Source organism: Musca autumnalis, unplaced genomic scaffold (genome assembly GCF_047663935.1).
Source record: "Musca autumnalis isolate F117 unplaced genomic scaffold, ASM4766393v1 scaffold_5, whole genome shotgun sequence".
Lineage (NCBI taxonomy): Eukaryota > Metazoa > Arthropoda > Insecta > Diptera > Muscidae > Musca > Musca autumnalis.
The window spans coordinates 107,174,092-107,201,299 of NW_027412088.1; the positions used below are offsets into that span (position 1 = coordinate 107,174,092).

The 27,208-nt window shown below is 34.6% G+C and overlaps 1 protein-coding gene across 8 annotated transcripts in view; it reads right to left on the reverse strand.

Moving 5' to 3' along the window:
• The window catches only part of tn (tripartite motif containing protein thin), a 188,311-nt gene that overhangs the window by 150,374 nt on the left and 10,729 nt on the right, over nt 1-27,208 (reverse strand). For 7 of the 8 annotated variants that reach the window (XM_073990653.1, XM_073990666.1, XM_073990661.1 and 4 more), the window contains exon 2: nt 2,746-2,836. The gene's annotated coding sequence lies outside the window, so the exon portion shown is untranslated. Of the gene's footprint in view, nt 1-2,745; nt 2,875-27,208 lie in introns of all 8 variants that reach the window. The other variant, XM_073990670.1, reaches the window with a different exon arrangement.

Consider the following 27,208-nt stretch of genomic DNA (forward strand, 5'->3'; position numbering starts at 1 on the left):
TTTCAAAAATTATCCACATTATTATAAGTATTATTTTGTTAAAGTTTGGATTTATATCGTTACGGTTAACTTAAAGTCAAAAGTGTCATCAAAGTTTAAGGAGGGCCTTCTTGCCATTAATTTGAATGTGAAACTTACATTTTTAATGCCTTCACATTGGTTTATTTTTCGGTTTCAAACCATTCCAATAATAATTAAAAGAAAATATATAATAATGGCCCATAGCATTTTTAAACAAATAGGGTATAGGGCAAGTACCCCGCCACTTCCGAAATGCAACAAAATATGTCACCTATTTTCACCGGCGATTCCGTGACAATTTCAGGAATATCAGTTCAGTAGTTTTTGTAGAAAAGATTAAAATTTAAAATTGAAAAAAGTGGGCGTTGTGAAATTTTCTTTACATAAAAACCTAAGTTCAAAATAAGAACTATCCAAATCGGTCCAGCCATTCTCAGCTGAAGCCATTACCAACGAACGACATTTGATTTTTATTTATATAGATTTGGTTCGTGTGGCTCCCAATTTTTTGCTGGGTAAAAATTGTTGTTTGTTTGAAGACGAAATATTTTTCCAAAAAGAAGTTTGTTCATTATAATGAATTTGATCTTAATGCTGGAACACATAACTGGCTGGTATTCCTTCATCAAATATGTGTCAATATTTGATAAAATAATAACGAACTGTCGAACTGAAAAGTGTTCCCTCTTATGTTTTATTTGTTAACTACCAAACAATATAGTATGTATTATCTACATATGTTCACGTTATTTACATTTCAAAAAATGCTTCTACAGGTCTATGTTCACAAATGTACCAAATGAATTCAGAAATTAATAAAATTTCCTACCTATTTTACACTAAGTTGGCATATGGTAAATAATTTAATCTCTTTAATAAAATATAAATTATTGTTTCTTCAAAATCTTAAAACAACATCATTGGGATTAATTCCGACAATTTTGAAATGACAACATGATAATGGTATCTCAAATAAAAGACGACTCGTGTAGAAACCACAAAAATAACTTCTCGTTGTCTTAATAAAGTTGCTAGGAAATCATGTCCTAGCAACATAATATGGCCACAAGAAGAAGAAACATTAGTTGTCCTATCATCCATTGTACAGTTTCAAAGACACCATGGCAAATCACTGTGTGGCACACAAAGAGTATATTTTTTCTCACTGAATTCACCCTTTTTTAGTGAGAAGATATTTATATTGTTTTTTCTTATTTTTTCACTCTCAGACTCTTGAATCTTTGTCGTCGACTTCAGCATCCGCATCATCATCATCATCATCGCCTTCGTCTTCATTTTGAATACTATTTTTAGACGCTACACCATACGTTTTCGACGTATGACGCTTTTATAAAGTATCGTCGCACACAATGGTGCATAGTGCGCAACATTTTAAATTCCGTAGCCTATACAAACATGCATACACACATCCAAATGTTCGATTGACCGACCGACTTACAGAGTCGACCAAATGAATAAACACATAGTTGGTGTATCTTGCATATACACAAATACTCCTAAGCGCTTCCAAGCAGCAGTGAGCAACACAGCGGAAAACTAAACGGCGGACCTCCTGGATTGAAAAGGCGTAGAAAAAGAAATGCAAATCATTTTATGGGATAGAACCGAACCAACCGAATCGAAATTCAATTTCTTTTATGTTTGTTTATTTTGTGGCAATTCTGTTAAAAATAGAAAATTGCAAGCACAACCAATGTTGCAGCTATGGCAACCATGCTTCTCTGCATTCATGTTAAGAGGCACCCAATGCAGTTGGTGTGTGTTGTGTGCGATGAAAATTCCAAGTGCTGATGCCTCATGTTGCACAATCCAAAAATATCCACATTTTTATGGGATAAATTAGGTGGCGTGTTTCTGATAGCTATACCGTTTCATTGTCTAATTAGGAGCACCATAAAACTGGTTATTTTTAAAAGCATTTTATTTTCAGTTTATTGCACACAAAAGACCGACACACTGAGCACACACAAGGCAAAAACAAAAAGAGGACACCATTGAATATCTTAAAAGGAGATTAGAGTACTTGGCTGTGCATGCAACAGTAAACTTCATATCTTTTCTTTGGAATTGATCCAAATTTACAGATTACATTTTTTTGGGGTTACTCATTTTGGCAAAAAAGTCCATAAAAAAACATGTACGTAAGTAGATAAGAAAAGAAAATAATTTAAAACTATGTTTTGTTCGTCCGTGCCAAAATATATTATGTAGCATGATGGTATAAATGCTACATATATCCACACAACATTTGGAAAAACTGCAGTTTGAGGACTCGCCTATTTGAATTTTTTTGCAGAAGGTTGTTTGCGCTTTCCCTATTCCAACGGTACAATTTAATTCAGGAGTAAGTCCACACTTCCTTAGAAAATGGTCCAAAAGCTCCAAAAACCCCCGTCGGCACATACATTAACATTTCGAGTTCTCTATGAATCAGAAGTTTGCTTACTAAAAATTGTTTATATATGTCATTGATTTGGTATAGCCTCATTTATGGTACCTACAGATTCCACGTATATTATATACGGCATAGTTATTGTGTTTGCTTCTTTTTCTGGTCAGAGGTTGAGGGTATATCTCCTCGATCAGCCCAGCTGACTAATACATTCTTACATCCCTTTCCTCAATTTCAATATTTTGTTACATTCTCATTGTGATTATCATGTGTATTTTAGAGGGACAGCTTTTTTTATTAACTGAACTTACCTTTTTTCTTGTGGAAAAATGTAAAATGAATGTTATAGACAACCCCGAAGGGTGTCCGGTGCCTGTGGGAGACCTCTGTTAACTGGATTTTCTGAAAATAGAAAAATAAACGATTAAATTGGGATCCATCTTTAAACAAATTTAATTTCCAAAATATAAGCAAAACATCGATAGTGACAATGGGAAGCCGAATCACAACAAGTGGATGGAAACAAACTCCGGTTGATTCCATAAAAATAAAAATAAATTAATTGAAATGAAACAAGGCGCATGGAGTAGGCGGTATACCACCCAAACTACTTCAAGTGGATCCTACAACATCAGCAATAATTATGCACTCACATATAAGCGAGGCATGAACAAACGTATGGCTACCTAAAATGAATGACTTAAATTAAACGCATTTAAATTAAAAATGTGATCTAAAACAATGTGACAATTGGCTTCAGAAATAGTTATCCAATTGCCGATCATCAGCATGGTTTCCGTAAACAGCACAGTACGACAACAGCTCTGCACTCCATCTTCTTACATATAAGTCGATCAAGCAGACTACCCTCCGGCCAAGTTTGAAACGTTGGATAATCAATTATATGCATGGACGCCAGTCGTACTTGGAATTCAGGAACAAGAAGTCCAAGCCCCGCAACTTAATCTACTGCCACTCTGTTCACCACATGGACAGCAGAGGTGAGAACTGCGTTGAATGTCATGGTCGATGGTAGCCACAAACAACCCCAAAATTCTAAGGGTCACATTCGACGGGGCGCGGCGCCCTCGCGCGTTCCAAAAGCTGAGATGTAGGAGCATGGTACTCAAGTCCTGATAAAGAAACTTTGTTGACTACATATAACGCGGTCAGTGGAAAACTATCCGGCGCCAGTGTTGTCCGCGAATATGGGAAAAATATTCAAAGCTGTCAGAATGATGTCCTGAGAATTGCAACAGGGTGCCTCCTCACGTCTTCAGTGGACCATCTATATGAGGAGACAAAAATTCTTCCAGTACAGCAACACAATGACATGCTTTCGTTTCAGTACTGGATGATACCGTGAGAGCCATTCTAATCACCATATGGTGGATAAGACCTAAACCCAGGCAGTCAGGAGGCATCTTCATGATCTAGAAAGAAAGGTCCAAAACTACAAGAGAGAACCCCTAGATCAACAAGCCTATCAAGAAAGTTTGAATAGCATTCACAGAAAGGTAGCTGCAGATGCCATAAACAACTAAAGTGTAAATTCCATCCATCTCTCGCTGCTAAGGCGTGTCAGCTGCTGCGACAAACCAGAGTAATTTTGGCTCAACTACGTTCGGGATGATGCAGCCGTCTAAATTCCTATAGGGGAAGGATCGATGACACCGTTCAAAACATTTGCCCAACATGCAGCACAGTCCCGCACTGCACCTCTTCAACTGCCCTACCAAACATACTTAACTAACTCGAGTAGCTTTGTGGATACAACCCATCTAAGCAGCCACATTCCTTGTAATGGAGATAGACCCAGTGTCAGTTAAAGCAGAAAAACTAACATACAAACATATTATATGCTGTTACAAAAACAACATCACGATTACAATGATGCAAAGTAGGTTGACGTAGGTGGTCAAACAACGAAGATATCACAATAGTCGCTAATCCAACCCAATTATTGATAAGAGTAAAATTCTGACTCGATCTGGGCATGTCCCTCCGTTAGTCTATTGTAATCACTCTAGCATCCACCGAAAATGTGTATTTTGTTTGCAGGCAGGTCAAGTTCGATGATGGTTTATATCGGTCCACGTTTTGGTATAGCCCCCACATAACGGTACCGCCCGTTTTCGGTATTTTGATGTTTTTAGTCACCTTTCAGAACGAATTAGCTATAATTTTTTATAGCCCCCAAATAACGGTACCTGCCGATTTTGGGTATTTTAGCTAAAATTTTTAGCTGTCATTTGACGGAACTACCCACAGTTTAACACTAGCGGTTCCCTGGAGTTACAAAACTTTTCCACCAAAAATTGTCTACACTTAGATATCGCCCCCATATAAAGGTGCACATTTTTTAGATTAGAATATTTAGACATTTGGTGCATCCGTGGTCGAAACCTTTCTGCACCAAAAATTGTGGACAGAAAAGGAAACTAATTAATTAGTACAGAATATGTTATGGTGGAGGGTATAAAAATTTCGGCTCGGCAGGATTTGAATTGGAATGAGGAACATCCGAGCTTTGTTTGGGCGCATTTCAACAAAAGTGACCAATAACATAAGACTTTCTGAGTTTTAAATTGATCCCAATTGTTTCACCAAAAGCGGTCAGTATTAGAGATATATTTCGCATTTGTGGAAATTAATTTCCATGGCAGATATATCGGCTTCTGTTGGGGAGAACCTGATAATTAAAATAGATCGTCTGAGCTTTAAACCAATACCAAATTTGTTGATGATGATACCAAGTTTGTTGACAGTGAAATATCAGAGTTATTGCAATAGGCGTTGAACTATCCGAATTTTAAAATTTTGAAACTTTTATTTTAATGACAAATATTTCTGCTTCTATTTGATGTATTAAGGCAAAACCTAAATTATTGAGTTTTGCGTGTGCGTTCTTCAAAACAACAACAAAATACATGTATATCAAATTTGGGTTTTGCGCTTATAAACATGTAAATTATCAATCGAGAAGACCACCAAAGCCTTTAATCGGTGGCCACCCATTATCGATTTCAGATAATTATTAATACCATTGCTCTAATATTATGAGTAATTGATAAGATATCTGTAGGCATTTTCTGTAACTTTTATCAATTGACAAGTTGTTAAAATTTCTTTTGTTTTTGTAACAACTACAACACAAACAAAAGAAGTTGTTGTAAAATAAACAATGAGTAAAGTTGTTAAAAAGTTACTGAATAGGGGTGCTGGTAATGATTAATATCCTCCCCTGCGAAAAAACCCAATTTTTGTTCACTAGAGACATGATTATGCGTGTGTATATTAGGGTTATGACTTTTTACAACCTCATATCCCTGTATCATAGCGTGATGAGTTTTGCCATAAGATTACATAAAATCATAATTATAAGGTGATTCGGTGAAAAAACCTCAAGCACAAAATGATTTTTAAATTTGAATTTATCAAAATTATGGACAATTTTTTGCAGTCACTGTAAGCAGATATACAATTGAAAATAAACTTTAGAGTCACATGAGATAATTAAACTGACATAACATTTATTTCTCACTAATTTTCTTCAATTCTGAGAATCGTAAAAATGTCGTAAACGCTTTTAGTTAAAGATATAATTTTTTAACAAAAAACAAAAAATTTGAAAATTTTTCAAAGTGGTTTGTGCATGGCCTTTTTCAATATTAGAATGAAATAAACATTATTAAGGTTATTAGTAAGCTTATATTTATTCATTCGTGCAACAAAAATAATTTTTGATTTTTTTTTCATTTCATACATTTTTTCAAAAAATTATATTTTTAAAATCGATTTGTGCGTGAACTTTTTTTATATTTCAATGGAATAAACGGTAGCGTAGTGATTATTAGGCAAAAGTTCATTCATCCCTGCTACAGGAAATCATTTTTGAGAAAAAATTTCATAACCGTAGTGTATATGTCTTTCTAACATTTTTAAATAAAAATATACTACATAACCAAATCGGGATGCCCCAATGCATAAATACGCATATGCATAATTATTGTTTTCCTATAGATTACTCTAATAGACATCCTCAATGCGATTTCATCAATTAAATTTCAAGTTCATTGCTAAAGAACAAATGTCCGAAAATTAACAGACACACATGAGTATTTATTATTGTATATGTACTATACACACAGACAAACAATATGATACACACCAATTATGCTCTCAAAATATGTTTCCTCTGACCATAATATTTCTGTTCTATCTGTGTACATATGTATACAGATTATATACAAAGTAGAAACCACAATATTGGTGCAATTATTTTGTTCTTTATATTAACATAACCAATGTTTACTACAAACATGTTTGATTCGTTCTTAGAAACCATTCATCCTTTACTATCATTTAATATTTTCTTCCTTATTTCAAAAATGTTGTTTGTGAATGTAAAATTATTGTATTCAATTAGTCGAATTTAGGCTATTTTCTTATTTGTTAATGTACATTTGTAGTTGTTGTTGTAGTTGATTGTTCGATTTTTAAAACAATGCGTTGTCATTTCTGGCAATTTTTCAATTTCGTACATACAAACATATATATATTTATGTTTTCATTTGAGGGTCAAACATTTGTCAATTTCTGTATCTTTAAATTAACCGGAAATGTATTGTGATTTGTGCGAACTTAACTTGAATTTTCAATGATGATGATTTATTAATAAAATATTTCTAATGAAAATTGATTTCCGTTATTTTGGAAAACTGCAAAAGCAAATAAACGCAATTGCAATTTATTAATGTGGTAATTTAAATAGCAATTATCGTAAAAATTTATCTACAATGATTGAAATCTATTACCGACAAAAACACGTAGCAGTCATCAATCTAATTTTCATTGAACGAGAAAAATCTTCTAATTAGATTCATATAAACGCAATAAATTGAATTGTCGTCTAGTGGAAAATTACAAATACGTAGCATTTTTATCGCCTGCTATACATTTTCTCTTAACAAATGCAAGATAGAAAATTATTTTAATTAAATATTGTTGCTACACGTTTTGTTTGTTGTTCTAAAACGTATGAAATAATGGCCAATATCTAAAATTTTAACAGGCATCTCGAATAAATCGTTTATAAAACGTATCAGATAAATAAATATTAAATAAATACATATTTTGTATGCGAATTTCTTCACGTATATCCAAATTATTATTAACAGTTATACCAGTAAAATGAATAATGTTATCCATATTTTATCAACATATCATTATTTTTTTTACATTTTAACATTATTATTGTCTTAGTCCACTTTGCAAGTTGACTTTATCTTATTATAATCAAATGCGATTTTATAAATCAATCATGATGATCTGCATGTTCCTGAAATACAATAAGATTTTAAATTGTTTAAAATAATCTATTTAACGTCCACCTGATTGCACATGACAATCAAATTATATTTCCAGATTGTGAAACAGTGGTTTACAATGAGCCGTGGGTAAACCAACAAAAATATCAAACGTTACCATTGAGGTATATTAGAATGAGTCGTCTTTAATGAGATTTTTCTAATAAAAATGTTTCTAAGTGAAGCCGGGCTAAAATCTTTATACCCAAACACGAGGAAAAAACAAGTGAGAACTAGAGCTGGGAAACTATTGACAGTCGGACTATCGTTATGATTGCTGACGTAAAACCATAGTTACGTCGGCTATCAAAACTAGTTATTTGAGTTATATGTCGCGAATTAATTAAAACATAATTGCTTCTGAGTCCGACTTAAAGCTTTACGACAGTGATCAAAACAATAGGCCGCATATCGATAGTTGGCTAGCTCTAGTGATATAGGCGTAAAGTTCGGCCGGGTCGAACTTTGTATACCCTCCACCATGGGGCGTCATTATTGCTCTTTCCAACACATGGACTAATATTTACAATTTTCCAAATTGAACTTTATTATCCTCTGACAACACACATTACAAAATTACAGCAATCTCGGTTCGAAAATTTGTCAAAAAAACCCTCGAAACACATAAAATTGGGCAATGTCGGTTCATGGGGGCTAGACTAAAATCTGGATAGTTTTTTCGAGTAAGTTTTATATGCTCTGAGAAGACTCCATACTGTAGAACAATATATCTGGAGTACTGTTCTATAGAGCTGTATGAAAACGTCTCCATAGAAGAGTACCTCCCGATTTTCGGGATTTCGGTGGGAATTTGGGACCAAAACCTTCAAAATATCGAAAATCATATAACCGCGTTCTAAGAGGGCTATATGAAGACGTGTACCGACAAATTCCTAATAGGAAGTTTTGTACCCCAACGAAGACAAAATAACAAACTTCAGCCATTTTGCTTGAATATTGAGACCACAACCTAAAAAATACCGCAAATAGGGAGGTACCGTTCAGTGGGGGCTACATGAAGTCGTGGACAAATTTCAGGTGAAAAATAATAATCAATTTGGTCTATAACTGGCACATTGTACTATTTCTACCAGATATAGATCGGGTTTCAATACGGACTACATCGGTCCAGAATGCTGCGCTGAGAACAGCTACAGGGTGTCACCTCATGTCTGCAGCGGACCATTTACATGAGGAGATCAAGATCTTTCCGGGGGTATAAAACTTTCCTCCAGGATGTTTACGATGCAGTACTTGCTTGGATGCTATAGGCAAGACCACTAAATCACCATCTGGTGGATATGCCTGAACTCCCCAGGCGAGTCAGGAAGGATTATCGTGATCTGGAAAGGGAGGTCCAGAGATATCATAGAGAACCTCTAGATCAACGTTTTTATCCGGCAGGTTTGAGAGACATTCACACTGATGCAGTCGCCGAGGCTCTGGCATCCTATAGTGCGAATATCGTCTTCGAGGATCACCCATACCCGTGGCAGCCTTGACAGCAACAAGGCAAGTCGTGTTGGCACAACTAAGATCTGGTTGGTGCAGTCTCCTCAATTCTTACTTGGCCAAGATTGATGGCACACGGAATATTTGCCCAGCTTGTGGCACCGGTCCGCACACTACGCAGCACCTGTTTAACTGTCCAGCCAACCCGACTAACCTGACTCCACGGTATTTTGAAGGTTTTAGCTTCATTATCGCAATTTGGTACTTAGTCTTGGTTGGGGGTATAAAACTTTCCTCCAGAATTTAGTCGGTATAAGTTCTCGCCTTCATATAGTCATCATAGAACGGTTCCTCCCGATTTTCGGTATTTTGAAGGTTGTGGCCACAATAATCCACTGAAAAGACTGAAATTTAGTATTTAGTCTTCATTTGGGGTATACAACTTTCCATATGAAATTTGTCGTATGGCCCCATAGAACGGTAACTCCGGTTTACCGGTATTTTGAAGATTGTGGCATCAATATTCCTCCGCAATGGATGAAATTTGATACTTAGTCTTCGTTGGGGTTAAAAAACTTTTCCCCAGAATTTTGCCGCTATAGGTCCTCGCCTTTATATAGCCCACCCATAGAACGGTACCCCCAGATATCCGGTATTTTGAAGTTTGTGGCATTAATATTCCAAGGAAATTGCTGAAATTTGGTCTTTAGTCTTCATTTGGGGTATACAACTTTTCATATTAAATTTGTCGGTATAGGTCCACGCCTTCATATAGGCCCCATTGACCAATACTTCCGATTTTCGGTATTGTGGCCTCAATATTCCTCCGAAATGGCTGAAATTTGGTATTTAGTCCTGGTTGGGAGTATACAACTTTCCCCCAGAAATTTCGGTATATGCCCACGCCTTCGTAAAGCCTCATAGAACGGTACCTCCCGATTTTCGGTATTTTGAAAGTTGTGACCACAATAATCCATCGAAATGACTGAAATTTTGTATATAGTCTTCTATGGGGTTATAAAATATTCCAGAAGTGAATTATAAATATAGGTATATGTACGTTTTCCTATATTCCCATAAAAGCGTAGCTCTTTATTTTCGGTATTTAGAAGGTTTTAACCGCATTATCTTGCCGAAATATCAGAAATTTGGTATTTAGTCTTTTTTGAGTCTAAAAACTTCCCGTCAGAATTTTGTCGGTATAGATAGACGTTTTGATATAGCCCCCATAGAACGGTACCTCCCGAATTTTATACCCTCCACCATAGTATGGAGGGTATATTAAGTTTGTTTTTCCGTTTGTAACGCATTGAAATACTCATTTGCGACCCTATAAAGTATATATATTCTTGATCAGGGTAAAATTCTAAGTCGATCTGAGCACGTCCGTCCGTCCGTCCGTCCGTCCGTCCGTCCGTCTGTGGTAATCACTCTAGCATCCACAAAAATGGAGATAGGACGCTGAAATTTTGGGAAAATGCGTCTTTTGTTTGCAGGCAGGTCAAGTTCGATGATGGGCTATATCGGTCCACGTTTTGGTATAGCCCCCATATAACGGTACCCCCCGATTTACGGTATTTTGACGTTTTTAGCTACATTTTCAGACCGATTTGGCTAAAATTTGACATTTAGGGTTCTTAAGTGTCAATAAATATATATAACAAAAGTTGTGGACATAGGTCCACGTTTTGGTATAGCCCCCATATAACGGTACCCCCCGATTTACGGTATTTTGACGTTTTTAGCTACATTTTCAGACCGATTTGGCTATAATTTGACATTTAGGGTTCTTAAGTGTCAATAAACATATATAACAAAACTTGTGGACATAGGTCCACGTTTTGGTATAGCCCTCATATAACGGTACCCCCCGATGTGGTATTTTGACGTTTTTAGCTAAATTTTTAGACCGATTTAGCTATAATTTGGCATTTAGGGTTCTTAAGTATCAATAAACTTATATAACAAAAGTTGTGGACATAGGTCCACGTTTTGGTATAGCCCCCATATAACGGTACCCCCCGATATACGGTATTTTGACGTTTTTAGCTATATTATCAGACCGATGTAGCTATAATTTGACATTTAGGGTTCTTAAGTGTTAGTAAACTTATATATTAGAAGTTGTGGACATAGGTCCACGTTTTGGTATAGCCCCCATATAACGGTACCCCCCGATTTACGGTATTTTGACGTTTTTAGCTACATTTTCAGACCGATTTGGCTATAATTTGACATTTAGGGTTCTTAAGTGTCAATAAACATATATAACAAAACTTGTGGACATAGGTCCACGTTTTGGTATAGCCCTCATATAACGGTACCCCCCGATTTGCGGTATTTTGACGTTTTTAGCTACATTTTTAGACCGATTTAGCTATAATTTGACATTTAGGGTTCTTAAGTATCAATAAACTTATATAACAAAAGTTGTGGACATAGGTCCACGTTTTGGTATAGCCCCCATATAACGGTACCCCCCGATATACGGTATTATGACGTTTTTAGCTACATTATCAGACCGATGTAGCTATAATTTGACATTTAGGATTCTTAAGTGTTAGTAAACTTATATATTAGAAGTTGTGGACATAGGTCCACGTTTTGGTATAGCCCCCATATAACGGTTTTTATCTACATTTTCAGACCGTTTTAGCTATCAATTGACATTTAGGGTTCTTAAATGTGAATAAACTTATATAACTAGTGGACATAGGTCCATGTTTTGGAATAGCCCCCATATAACGTTACCGCCCGATTTCAGGTATTTTGAGAATTTTACCAACAAGTTTTAACCGAATTATCTGTAATTTGAACATTTGACATTTGAAATTCTTAGTGGTCACCACACCTCTCCACCAAAAATTGTCAAGAAAGCCCCCATATAACGGTACCTCCCGATTTTCAGTAATTTGATGATTTTAGCTACAATATTAAACCGAACTAGCAGTAATTTGACATTTGAAGTTCTTAGAGGTCACAACACCTCTCCATCAAAAATTGTAAACATAGGTCCATGTTCGGAAATAGCTCCAATGTAACGGTTCCTCCCAATTTTCAGTAATTTGGCAATTTTAGCTACAATTTTTAACAGAACTAACTGTAAGTTGACATTTGAAGGTTGTAGTGGTCACCACACATCTGCATCAACAATTTTCACATATCCCCAATATAACGATACTTCCCGATTTTCGGTACTTTGAGGATTTTACTTAAAATGTTTAACCATGTTTTTGTATAGCCCCAAAACAAACCTCCCGATTTTCCGTACCTTGGCTTTATTTTTTGGACGAACTTTCTGTAATTTGAAATTTAAAAGTCAACAAAACTTCTGCAACAAAAATTGTTCATTTAAGTTCATATTTTCGTATAACCTAGATACCTCCGAACTAGCTGTTAATGACATTTGAAGTTCCCACGTTATGTACCGATTTTCGATATTTTGAGGATTCTAGCTAAATTTTTTAACCGAATTAGGAGTTATTTGACATTAAAGGCTCCCATCAAAAACTGTCAAGATAGGCCCATGTTTTATTATAACCCCTATGTAACAGTACCTCCCAATTTCTAGCCCACCAAACATTGTCAACAGTTAGATATAGGCACCATAAAAAGGGCCTCCCGAATGAAGCATTTTATGTACATTACCTGACATTTTAACGTACTCACTTAAAGTTGGGGACAGTAATGAATATTTTATGGTGGAGGGTATGAAAAGTTCGGCCAGGCCGAACTTAATGCTTTTTTACTTGTTAGTATTTTGAAGGTTAGCCACATTGTTTTACCAAAATTGCTGAAGTGTGGTATTTAGTCTTCTTCATAAAAAAAGGAAACTAATTGTTCCATTTTACTTCATTACAATTTGTGGTGGAGGGTACTCGTATAACAAGTTCAGCCCGGCCGAACTTAACGCCGTTATTTCTTGTTTTTTTTTTATGGTGGAAACATTTTTGATCATCGATCTATGCATCTCCACCAGTCTCTGGTAATCATTCTAGCATCCAAAAAATTGAGATAGGACTCTGATATTATTATAGTGGTCAAAAAACTTGTCTATAAAATTTGTGGACATTGGTTCCCATTTTGGTATAGCTCCCTACAAGGGTACAAAAAAATTCAGATTATGTTCGAAGGCATACAAAAAATCTTTCGAACTACTGTAACCAATCAAATACTTTCGCAGTATTTAATTTACACGACCCCCACATTCCATGAAATATCCCACACACACACAATGTTATGACTTCTGCCAACAACTCAACATAATAGCCAATTATAATTACTGTAAAATTCACAATTTCATTTTGTCATTTTGTCCAGCTGTATACGGCTGAACAATGTGAATTATAAGGCCGCGGGTTAAACTCAATACCATTCAAAAGTGTATGCCCTTAAAATGCACATTTAAGCAGAGCTGTAATTAATGGTAAACAAGATATTTCGAACAGAAAGGATTAACCAAACAATGGTTGAATTGTTTTTGGCCTTTGGCAACCGCAACACTAACAACCGAACTGAACAAGCAACAGTGCCAAGTGACTTTAAAGAGCCACTAGAGAGTGGAAGAGATGGAGCGCGCTCGTTGAAAAATAATGATATTTGTTTCAAACACAATTACCTGCAATTACTTGTTTACGCCCACCCGCATCATATTTGGGGTAAGGGTTACCTCATGACAAAAGCTGCCGTTGTTGTTATTATTTATTGTTTAAAGTTTATGACATCGCCAAAAAAGAAATTTCACGGCAATGGGGAAACACACAAAAAAACAACCGCATAATGTAAGTCATAAAAAAATTGAAATTATTTTCTTTTTGTGTTGAATGCATGTGATTTTTCAGTGGCATAATCAATCATTGTCATAAAGGATGAGCAAAGGATGAAAGAGAGATTTAATTTTTGCCCATCAATCAACAGGAAGTGTATGAGAAACATATTCACGCTGTGTATTAAAATGTTATTATGTGAGCATTGTTGTTGGTTTGAAAAGTTTTCACATAAAAACCGCACTACAATGGATGAACAACAATTTCCATTAGAATTCCCTATATCAGTAGGGGGCCACCCCTAGTTGTTTTAATCAAAAATATTCAAAAATCATCTCTATTTGCAAAAGGAATGTAGCAATTTTACAGTGTCATCTGGCCTGAAATACGTATTTTTGTTATTATTTGCTTGTATTTGATGTTTTTACTCTCAACAACAGCTCAAACTGAACATAGAAAACGAAACAATTGAAACTAAGTTAAAACTTACAATTACCACAAATTAATTATGGCGGAAATGTAATTTTAATTCACTTGCTCATATTTCCTACCAATTCATTTCGTTTATTCATTTGTGTTTTTCTTCCAGCTCTTGGCATATTATCGTCCAGCTGGCTGCCGCCTTTGCAACAGGTTAAGCATATTTAACAACATTTGCTACTGAACCTTGTTCATAAATGTTGATGAGTTTTAATGAAGCAAAAGCAGTGTGAGAAGTAAAGAGCTAGTGCTGGAGATACAAAAAAAAAAAGGAAGGCAAAAAAAAATATTGAAAAAACTCTGTGTTGAAACCAATTAAAATTCTTAATTCTTTTTCAGTCATTAAAAAAGTTTTGCTGTGGAAGAAAGTTTGAATGAAATTTTAAGATAAATGGAAAATGGATAAATGTGTAAAATATAAATAGAGTAAATGAAAACAAATATTCTTTTGTTTTTTTTTTTTTTTTTTTTTTGTGAATAGCCGCAATTAATAATGCAATTGATAAAAGCACGATAAAAAGTCGCATCACACGTCGAAAAAAAAACAGGACGACGAACAGTGATTTAAGGGAAACATTTCGCATATCAATGAGTACATCCCGATTCATATCAGCTCTATGATATGGTTCCTACTTCTTATTGCAGAAGTTGAAAGGCGTTAAATACGCAGGAAATGTTGCCCACCATTGTAAACTGATGTAGTCTGACAGACTCCGCTATGCTAATGAGGGTATATGGTAATATTCAAAATAGTTTTATGAAATATTAATATATTTCTGTTAATTGATGTGTTTTAGCCACGATCTCATAATATCGACCATAAAATATAATTTACGTGGAAGCTGTGTTGATTACCACCAACACACAAAAATGGGTAAAAATATGTTGAAGTAAACAAGTTTTTTTTGTCTTATTTCTTGATTTCTGGCCAAACCACGCCACATTCAGACCTGTGCTCAAAGTAAGAATTAAAGAATACCCCATGGGCAACATGGTTCTAATGTATGATTTTTCGATGTAAACACTGCATTCTCCAAAAATCAATGCTGACATTTTGAAGTTTTGATTTCGGAGTTTTTTGAATTTTTGTTATAATTGGGGTGCAACCATATAATGATCTAAACTATCTACTATGATGTATATCTCATGAGTGTGCTCCGTATAGCTTCCTAGTAATAGGAGTCCAAAGGCGACAACTTCGTGCGTAAATTAAAAAAAATGTTTTGGCTTTAGAATTTACAACTGTCCTACAGGTATCCTTGAACCCAGCGTGATTTTAGTTTTTTTGCGCGCCGGATATAATGAGCCCTTCCGCGTTCGAATCCATCAACTAAAACGGCGGATACAGATAGATTAAAAGTAGGAAAATCTGCAAACATATATCTTGACTATTCTTTGATTATTTTTACATAAATATACGTATGTCATTAATTACAGAGATTCTGGAGTAATATCCGTATCCCAAAATAGAATGTAGTGGCACATCCGCAGTTCTTGTATGTTTTTTTTTTTTTTTTTTTTTGTAATTTCAATATAACTCTCTATTTCTTAATTATATTGCTAATACTTTCAAGACGATGAAGTATTTTCCTTGAATATGTTTTAGCAAAGTACTTCAGCTTTAGTATCAACATTTAGCGAAATAGTAGAAAAACTCCCAAGAATTGTTCTCCGATTTTTTGTATTAAACCAAAACATATATTTTTGTAATAATATTCCAACAATAATTTTTCCTCTTTTGTTGTTGCTGTAATATGTCAGTTATAAACCCAATCTCTATAATTTTGGTGTCACATTTTTCTACGCGTTATTTAGATGGTGTACGTATTTTTAATTTATTTTTAAGAGATTTATATTGACTCTGAGTTAGAATAAATAAAATTTACACCAAGATTTTTCATTACTTTTTGATTTTTGATTTTCCGTAACTTTTGGGTGCAGTATCCAATTTTGTGAACGCGAACAGATTTGAAACCACGATTTTTTTCTTAACCCATGAACCACAAATCGGAGATGTCCTCGCAAACAATTTTCATACCCTCAGCATTTATGCTAACGGGCAAAATGTGCCTCAACGAAATAAGGGTTTTAGACCCCAAGTATGTTTGGACGAAATCAGTTTAAGACAATTTGGAGTCGATTTTGGCTGGCTGGTGCGCACAATAACTCTCGAACGGATGAACTGATTTAGTCAAAAATATGGCTTTCGTAATATTTTGTCAAAACTTAGTTTAAAATCGAAGATAAGCCACAAATTGTCGCACGATAACTCTTGAAGGGAGTGACCGATTTGGTCCATACTTTACCACATGGTAATATATCTACCAGATATAGATCAGGTTCGAATATGGACAATATTTGTCCACTCTTTTGGGTACTTCCAACTCGAAATTTCGGATTAGTTCACTTTAAGACCTGCTCTCGAATCACTTTGATTTTTGTTGAAGCAACTTGCATTCGCTGCCTCAATTACCACTGTAAAAGCTTTGTCAGCTTCTTGAGAAAAAGCTCGAAAGGTTAAAAAAACCACTATGGCACCATATGTAGTGGCTGGAGAGCACGATAACTCGTGAACTGATCAACCGATTAGGTCCAAAATTTGGCTTTCTTCACATTTTGTCCAAACTTAGTTTCAGTTCGAAGATGGACAATACAGGTCCATAACTTCCGGTACTTCCCCCCAATATTTAAAAAAGACCACTAAAATGGTATGCACGATATCTCTTGAACGAGGCTACCAATTTGCTCCAAACCTTGGATCTCCTAATATTTTGTTTTTAGCGATATTACGTTTTCCGTGGACAAGTCTATGTTTCCTGGCATGCTGCTCCAAAAGTTATACGATAACCCACTGACTTGTGGGCACGATTTCTATCGAAATGATATGACTCCCAAAATAAGATCCACTTCCATAATGGACTATGTCGGTCATTCCTTTAAGTACCTCCTCCGCAGACATTTTTGAACTTTAATACTAATCTACATTTTTGTCGCATGTTCAAATGTCCAAAAAGTGCCACACAATTCTGAAAAGACCCTATATACATTCGATATGTCCGAAAGTTTCAATTCACATAGGCTGATGGTATATCCCTGTCGGCAAAGTAGACTGATACTTTTTTACTTGTTACAAAATATATTCATTAAGAACCAAGAATTTTTGGAAGAATTTGTCTTCCCCTGTGAATTCTAAATACAAAATTGCACTGAACGTAAATGTAAAAGTTTTCGAAATACCTGAAACAAAGCTGACTGTTGATCTCATTTAACATAGCTCCACGGTAGCATGCGAAGTTATAAATATTATCAAACTATAACCTTTCTCTTTAAGAAAAGATGCGTATATTTTTGTATGCAAAGAAACAAAATAATAATTTATTAATTTTGCAAATTTTTTCAAAAATATCATCATTCAATATTAAAAATTTCCAAATACCTCTTAATATGATACATATTTTCAGCCTATTAAAAACATTACCACTTAATTAGGTTATAATTTTTTTGCTGTTATTCTTTATGAGTGAAATGCGTGTAAAGTTAATTAATGTGAGAAGTATTTTTTTCCGCAATGTTTTTGAACAAAGCGACAAAAATTCTTGAAAAGTATTTCTGGTACTGCGTGGGCAGCGTAACATTTGTTCACACTTCCTTTGTTTTGGGGCTATTCTTTTACTGTGTTGCCTTTGTAGATGAATTTATTTACTTTTCTGATATTCTATTTAGGCATTTACACATGTTCAGTGTGTTGTATCTTCTGCATTTAAATGTATGTGCGTGTGTAGGACTGTGGCCGTGTATGCGTATGTGATGTAGTCATTATATTTGCTTTTGTGATTTGCGTTTTTTGTTTATAAACTTTTGTTGTCTATTGGTTTACTTGTGGTTTTATTTTTCTTCTTCTTCTTTTTGTTAAGAAAAATCACCAAAGTAAACACACAAACGGGGTTTTTCTTTCTCAAGTTTTTTATTTGTTTTGTTTTTTCCGGATATGAAATTCTCTCACATAGAATTTTTTGTTTTGTTTGCATACTTTTAGGCATCTTTTCATCTAAAGTTAGGTATAATTTTTGAAACCACAACAAAGAATATTTCCTAATACACACAGTTAATTTTCCAAATTTTCCTGTACTCATACTCTAACCGTAGACAAAGAAGAACTGCAAATGGGAACATCTTTATGTATGTTAAACAATAAGTTTGTGGCCAGTGTATGATTGGCACACAAGGTATTACTTCAAGTGTTTGAGAGAATTACCAATACCTAGCTAAAAATTTTGAATTCGAATACGCTAGGGGACTTAAGCAGAAGCTTCGATGAAAAACTTGAATGGAGCAGGTCACTTGTCAACTCGGTGTCAGTTTTGATTAGAGGGTGGTGGTACTTGGAAGTCTGCAACTGATTCGGATCTATATCTCAATCACTAAGTGCTGTGAGGATTCAAAACATAGCTATTCCTTCGTAGAATAAAAATACCAATTTATATTGCGGAGAAGAATGTCAGAAGCAAAGACCATTCGATCTGAAATTTGATATTTACACCCTCCACCATAATATGGAGGGTTTACTTAAATTTGTCATTCCGTAGTCATCGGAGACACTATAAAGTATGTATATTCTTGATCAGTGTAAAATTCTAAGTCGATATAATCATGTCCGTCTGTCCGTCCGTCTGTTGAAACCAAGATACAGCTCGCAATTTTTTAAATAGAGCTTTGTAATTTGGTATAGACGTTTCTATTACTCCTAGGATGTTTGGTATTGCAAATGGGATATATCGGTCCACGTTTTGATATAGCCCCCACATAACGGTACCACTCGATTTTCGGTATTTTGAAGGTTTTAGCTTCATTATCACACCGAATTTTAATAATAATTTGGAACTTAGTCTTCGTTGGGGGTACAAAACTTTGCCCCAGAATTTTGTCGATATAGGTCCAGGCCTTCATATTAGCCCTCATAGAACGGTACCTCCCGAGTTTTCGTATTTTGAAGTTTGTGGCATTAATATTCCACCGAAATCGTTGAAATTGGGTATTTAGTCTTCATTTGGGGTATAAAAATTTTCATATGAAATTTATAGGTATATGTCCACGCCTTCATATAGCCCCCATAGAACAATACCTCCTGATTTTTTTGAAGGTTGTGGCCTCAATATTCCTCCGAAATGGCTGAAATTTGGTGCTTAGTCTTCGTTGCGGGAACAAAACTTTCCCCCAGAATTTTGTTGGTATATGCCCACGCCTACACATAACTCCAATAGAACAATACCTCCCGATTATTTTGCAGATTGTGACTCAATATTAATCCGAGATGGATGAAATTTGGTATTTAGTATTCTTTGGGGGTATAAAATTTTCCCCCAGAATTTTTTCGGTGCCGGTTCACGCCTTAATATAGCCCCCATAGAACGGTAACTCCCGACTTCCGGTATTTTGAAGATTGGGACCACAATATTCCAACGAAATTGCAGAAATTTAATAGTTTTCGTTTTGATATAGCCCCCACAGGACTGTACCTTCCGATTTTCCTAAATCTGAAGATTGTGACGTCAATATTCCACCGAAATGACTGAAATTTGCTATTTTTCTCTTCTATGGGTTTATAAAATATTCCAGAATAGCATTATCAGTATAGGTACACGTCTTCCTATTTCCCCCATAGAAGCGTACCTCTTGATTTTCGGTATTTTGAAGGTTTTATCCACATTATTTTACCAAAATATCGGAAGTTTGGTATTTAGTCTTCTTTCAGTCTAAAAACTTTCCGCCAGAAATTTGTCGGTATATATCGAAGTTTTGATAACGGTACCTCCGAATTTCGGTATTTTGAAATTGCTGAAATTTGGTATTTAGTCTTCTTCATAAACGAAAGGAAACTAATTGTTCCATTTCACTTCAATACAACTCGTGGTGGAGGGTATAACAAGTTCGACGCGGCTGAATTTAACGCTTTTCTTACTTGTTTTTAAATCATAAAGGAACGAGTTAGTCCTAAATATATACATTTTGGTTTCTTGAGAGTATATTAGCTATCAGTAGACCAAACTATTAACAAGATGTGAAAGCCGTCAACGAGAAAAATTAACCTGAATCGGGAGTGAACATCATGTATACCAAAATACCAAGTAATACCCACTTCAGAAGGAGAACGTAGGAAAAGAATTAAAAAAAGTGAACATCAGGCGGTACCACTACACAGTGTCACTACTAAAGCACCAACCTATATTTTCAATTTTCCGAATTGCACTTTTCTACCCTCTATGACCTATAATACCAAATTACCGCAATTTCGACCCAACAATGTGGCCAAAAAAAACCTCCAAAAAAGTATATAATGGATCTATACCAACAATTCTCTGAAGGAATGGTTTATAGGCATAACGATGATCATATACCAAACGAGAGCCATTTCTGTTCGATAATTCAATAAAATCTTCAAAACATCGAATTCTCTGAATATTTGATACGCCTAGTAAATACTAAATTCCGAATCTCAGTTTCATCGGTTGGATGATGTTGCTGGAACCCAAGGAATACCAAAGATCGGGTGGCAACATTTTATGGGGCCTATATGGAAACGTGGACCTATACCGACAGTCCGCCGTAAGTAAATTTTGTATTCCTGCGAAGACTTAATACCAAATTTCAGCCATTTATGTTGAATAATGTGGATTAAAGCTTCAAAATACCGAAAATTGGGCGGTTCGGTTCTAAATGTGCAATATCAAAACGCGGACTTATGGTAATGCCTCTTTGCACTTTTTTTCTGAAAAATGATATTCTGTAGCAGGGATTAATGAACTTTTGCCTATTAATGACTAAAATGCTTTTCAAAATAGCCAGCCATAGTCGTTGTTTAAATATTTTATTAAAACAACTTTAACTTATTAGTGGGAAAAATTGGCGATGTTTACCAAGGGGTAAGGCACGGAAGATCCTCACCAGTTCCCTTGTTTCTTGTTTTTCAAAAAGAAACTTTTTATACCCAAGTGTCAATTGCTCGCTCAAATAGATACGTGTCCAAAGAAACAATCTTTTCGAGAACTATTGGTAAACATCGCCAATTTTTCTCACTAATAAATTACAGTTGTTTTAATAAAATATTAAAACAACAACTATGGGAATAAGTCTGACTATTTTGAAAAGCAAAATAGAAGTCGTCATCCCAAATAAAAAACGCCAACCCTCTTAATGACTAAAATAACTTTTTTTACAGCCTAGTATCCCTGTATCACATTTTAAATAGTTTTGACCTAAGATTAGATAAAATCTTAATTATAAGGTGATACGATAAAAAAGCTCACGCACAAACAAATTTATGAAGTCGCTATAAACAGCTAAAAAACTGAAAATAAGCCACACGACGTATTCAAAATGGCATAACCTTTTGTTTCTTACCAAATTTATCATCATATTACTACATATATATAATTTTATGTCATATATAATATTAATTCATATATCATATCAATTCAAAGTGGTTTGCAGGGGACATTTTTCAATATTTAAATGGAATTTTAATTTTTCATTCGTGCAACGGGAAATATTTTTTTGAGAAATTTGTTTTCACAAAAAAATTAAAGTGGTAACTTCTATAATACCTAAATGTAATAAACTTTGTTTTATTCTTTAATAGGCAAAAGTTCTTTCACTCTTGCTACAGAAAATCATTTTTGAGAAAAAAGGACAAAAAGTCATGACCCTAATATTCTCTGAAGAAACGTTTTATGCCCCAAGGGAAGACTAAATACCAAATTTTAGTTACTTCTGTTGGATAATATTGCTGAAACCAGACAGACGGGCGGACATGCAAACGGACATCGTTATGTTGAATCCGAAGAATATTTCGATATGTCTTCAAACAGAATGACAAAGTTAATATAGCACCCAACAATAGACTACCATTTTGATTAAATTAAAAAAAAAAAAAAAAAAACTTTTTATTGATGAAAATTATGATATTTTCTTTCGAAAATTAACTAAAAATACATAAAGATTATCTCACATCTATGAATAGATTCAATTAGAGAGACGTTCTCTTTTTCAATTTCTCTCTGATAGAGTGAAGAGTCATCCCACCATCCACCCACCGATAAATTATTTACGTCGATAACCAAACAAAACACATCAACAAAAGGTAAAATACTAAAAAAACGTCAGGTATATTGGAAGATAAAAACAAAAACATTTTTAACTTAAAAAAGTATCAGAGCAATAACGTTTTCTCACAGCGAAAAAGATATTCAACTAACAACCAAACAAATCATCAATCGAAAATTACCAAATGATCTCTACTTAGTCACTCACAGTTGGGGAACAAAACAAAAGCAATAATATTACAAAAGGAACAAGTCATAAAAAGCGAGAGAAAGACTATTTGTAAAAGAAGAGCAACGAAAATAGTGAAAAAATAAGCAAATGAAACATCAACAGAAACAAAATGTTAAACATAAAGCAACATAAAATCTCTAGCCGAAAATAAATTCTTCTAAAAATAAACATCCTCGGCAGTGCTGCTACTTGTCACCTTTTCACATGGGCGGTTGATAGTGTTGATGGTGCGCGCGTGATGCCAATAAGAGAAAGTTTAACAAACAATTTCATAGAGAAAATCACTTTTGACAAACGTTTTAAAGGAAAATGATTAAGATGAATATACAGGTGTTATTTAACAATCCCTTCATATTAATTATTTTCCCTTCAATACTTTAAATTACAAATATAATAAGTTCAACACAACTTTTTCCCCCTATACGAGTATGTATAAAGAATGACATTCTCTATTCTAATGGCAAATATTTGGGTATACCACTCTATGCGTGTATGATTTTTACATTTTGGAACATTAACTCATAAACAATAAAAACTAATATCGATGAAAAGAAACCAGTGCTTTAAAGAAATCACTGTCAACATCAAAAAGGCATGATATAAGGGCGATAAATTTACATTTTGTTTTGAAGCGGATAGGTTTTATTACATTAAATGAGCGATAATTTACTCAAAGGGTTATTTAACTCAAAAAATGCGTTAGCAATTTCTATTTTTGCTATGACTTCTACTTTATCTTGTGTTCAATTTTCATGTTGATATCTCTAAAACTCAATGTACTAACAGTTTGGCATAAGTTATTTTATTTTCTGTGTAATATTTTTTAAGTTAAGTTGGGAAGTGAGGTTTCAATCTGCATCCTAAAACGCCATAGTTATCGCATCTACCAATCATTTTAGTATTTAGTAGAGTTTTTTTTTATTGGGTCGTTATGTCAGAAAGCATGGGCTTGCCACGAAAAAAGATGTATCGTTGTAATCAGAGTCACAAGGGCTATCTTCGATAAAAATTTCGGTTCAATCCTCGAACAACCCTTATACTGCACTTAAGCGAATATTTTGAACATTTTTGAGGGATACACAAGAATGAGTTGTTCGATATAATCCATCTTCGAGGTTTCTATAGGTATCAGTTAGCCGGTTTTTCGATAATTGCCGAAACTGGGTTTCACCAAAATCGTCATTTTCGGTTAACCGAGTTTTAAAAATACTATTACATATTTATTTCTTTACGATTGTTCTCTTGAAGTAAAATAAACTTAACTAACATAGAGTATGAAAAAGTTTATTTATTTATTTATTTATTTATTTATTATAAATTTAGTTATAACCAAAAAACATTACAAACTAAACGTAAAGCAAATATGGCCATATTACATCTAAGGTCTTAGGGAAAGTATTTTGTATTTGTATAATTTTAAATGACCCTAAATTAACCCACTTAAAGCCACTGGTCATTTAAACACCAGCAAAAAATGTGCATAAAAATGCAGATAAAACAAGTAAAAAAGCGTTAAGTTCGGCCGGGCCGAACTTTTCATACCCTCCACCATAAAATATTCATTCCTGTCCCCAACTTTTAGCGGGTACGTTAAAATGTCAGATAATGTACATAAAATGCTTCATTCGGGAGGCCCTTTTTTATGAGGTGGACTAGAAATTGGGAGGTACTGTTATATAGGGGTTATAATAAAACATGGGCCTATGTTGACAGTTTTTGATGGGAGCCTTTAATGTCAAATAACTCCTAATTCGGTTAAAAAATTTAGCTAGAATCCTCAAAATATCGAAAATCGGTACATAACGTGGGAACTTCAAATGTCATTAACAGCTAGTTCGGAGGGCTATACGAAAATATGAACTTAAATGAACAATTTTTGTTGCAGAATTTTTGTTGACTTTTAAATTTCAAATTACAGAAAGTTCGTCCAAAAAATAAAGCTAAGGTACGGAAAATAGGGAGGTTTGTTTTGGGGCTATACAAAAACATGGACCTACGTTCGGTTAAACATTTTAAGTAAAATCCTCAAAGTACCGAAAATAGGGAAGTATCGTTATATTGGGGCTATGTTGAAAATTGTTGATGCAGATGTGTGGTGACCACTACAACCTTCAAACGTCAAATTACAGTTAATTCGGTTAAAAAGTGTAGCTAAAATTGCCAAATTACTGAAAATTGGGAGGTACCGTTACATGGGAGCTATATCCGAACATGGACCTATGTTGACAATTTTTGATGGAGAGGTGTTGTGACCACCAAGAACTTCAAATGTCAAATTACTGCTTGTTCGGTTTAATATTGTAGCTAAAATCATCAAATTACTGAAAATCGGGAGGTACCGTTATATGGGGGCTTTCTTGACAATTTTTGGTGGAGAGGTGTGGTGACCACTAAGAATTTCAAATGTCAAATGTTCAAATTAGAGATAATTCGGTTAAAAATTCTCAAAATACCTGAAATCGGGCGGTAACGTTATGTAGGGGCTATTCCAAAACATGGACCTATGTCCACTAGTTATATAAGTTTATTAACATTTAAGAACCCTAAATGTCAACTGATAGCTAAATCGGTCTGAAAATGTAGATAAAAACGTCAAAATGCCGTAAATCGGGGGTACCGTTATATGGGGGCTAAACCAAAACTTGGACCTAGGTCCAAAACTTTTGTTATATAAGTTTAGTTACACTTAAGAACCCTAAATGTCAAATTATAGCTATATCGGTCTGAAAATGTAACTAAAAACGTCAAAACACCGTAAATCGGGGGTACCGTTATATGGGGGCTATACCAAAACGTGGACCTATGTCCATACGTTTTGTCACATAAGTTTATTGACATTTAAGAACTTCAAATGTCAAATTATAGCTAAATCGGTCTGAAAATGTAGCTAAACCCGTCAAAATAGCGTAAATCGGGGGGTACCGTTATATGGGGGCTATACCAATACGTGGACCTATGTCCACAACTTTGGTTATATAAGTTTATTGACTTTTAAGAAAACTAAATGTCAAATTATATCTAAATCGGTCCGACAATGTAGCTAAACCCGTCAAAATACCGCAAATCGGGGGTACCGTTATATGGGGGCTATACCAAAACGTGGACCTATGTCCACAACTTCTAATTTATAAGTTTAATAACACTTAAGAACCCTAAATGTCAAATTATAGCTACATTGGTCTGATAATGTAGCTAAAAACGTCAAAATACCGTATATCGGGGGGTACCGTTATATGGGGGCTATACCAAAACGTGGATCTATGTCCACAACCTTTATTATATAAGTTTATTGATACTTAAGAACCCTAAATTTCAAATTATAGCCAAATCGGTCTAAAAATGTAGCTAAAAACGTCAAAATACTGCAAATCGGGGGGACCTATGTCCACAAGTTTTGTTATATATGTTTGTTGACACTTAAGAACCCTAAATGTCAAATTATAGCCTAATCGGTCTGAAAATGTAGCTAAAAACGTCAAAATACCGTAAATCGGGGGGTACCGTTATATGGGGGCTATACCAAAACGTGGACCGATATAGCCCATCATCGAACTTGACCTGCCTGCAAACAAAAGACGCATTTTCCCAAAATTTCAGCGTCCTATCTCTATTTTTGTGGATGCTAGAGTGATTACCACAGACGGACGGACGGACGGACGGACGTGCTCAGATCGACTTAGAATTTTACCCTGATCAAGAATATGTATACTTTATAGGGTCGCAAATGAGTATTTCAATGCGTTACAAACGGAAAAACAAACTTAATATACCCTCCATACTATGGTGGAGGGTATAAAAACAGTTAGAGGCGTATTTTATTTCGGGTTTTTTATATTTTCTAATTGTTTGATCATATGTCTGTCCTTTCCCGTTCATAAAGTGACATTTGACCAGTGTAGTTTAACGCCGTCTGATCGAAAAGAATTCAATTCGTAAAGTATTTTTTGGATTTTCTTACAATTGTAAAAAAACACTTAAGTAGGCAAGTTACACGTATACAACTCAGTAGTGCGATTCTCTAACACATTTTTGAGTTACCGACAAAAATCGGTAAAATCAGAACTCAAAATTATGAATGAAAAGTTCAAATAAATGTTGACAACACTCTTGCTATCGGTAGAGCTTTGCGACTGTTTTTATCCGTCGCTAACTTACCGAAAAACATCGGCAATTACCGAAATTATAAGCATTTAATTGTCGGTAACTCAAAAAATGAGTTAGAGAATCGTACTACTGAAATTAGTTAGAAAATATGTGAAAGTATTATTCTAAAAACATAAATTGCAAATACAAAGCAAGAATTATTCTGTATCACAATGCAAAGTTAGCTGTCCGTTTAAACGGACAGTGGCAAAGTCCACTACAGTAATATGGGA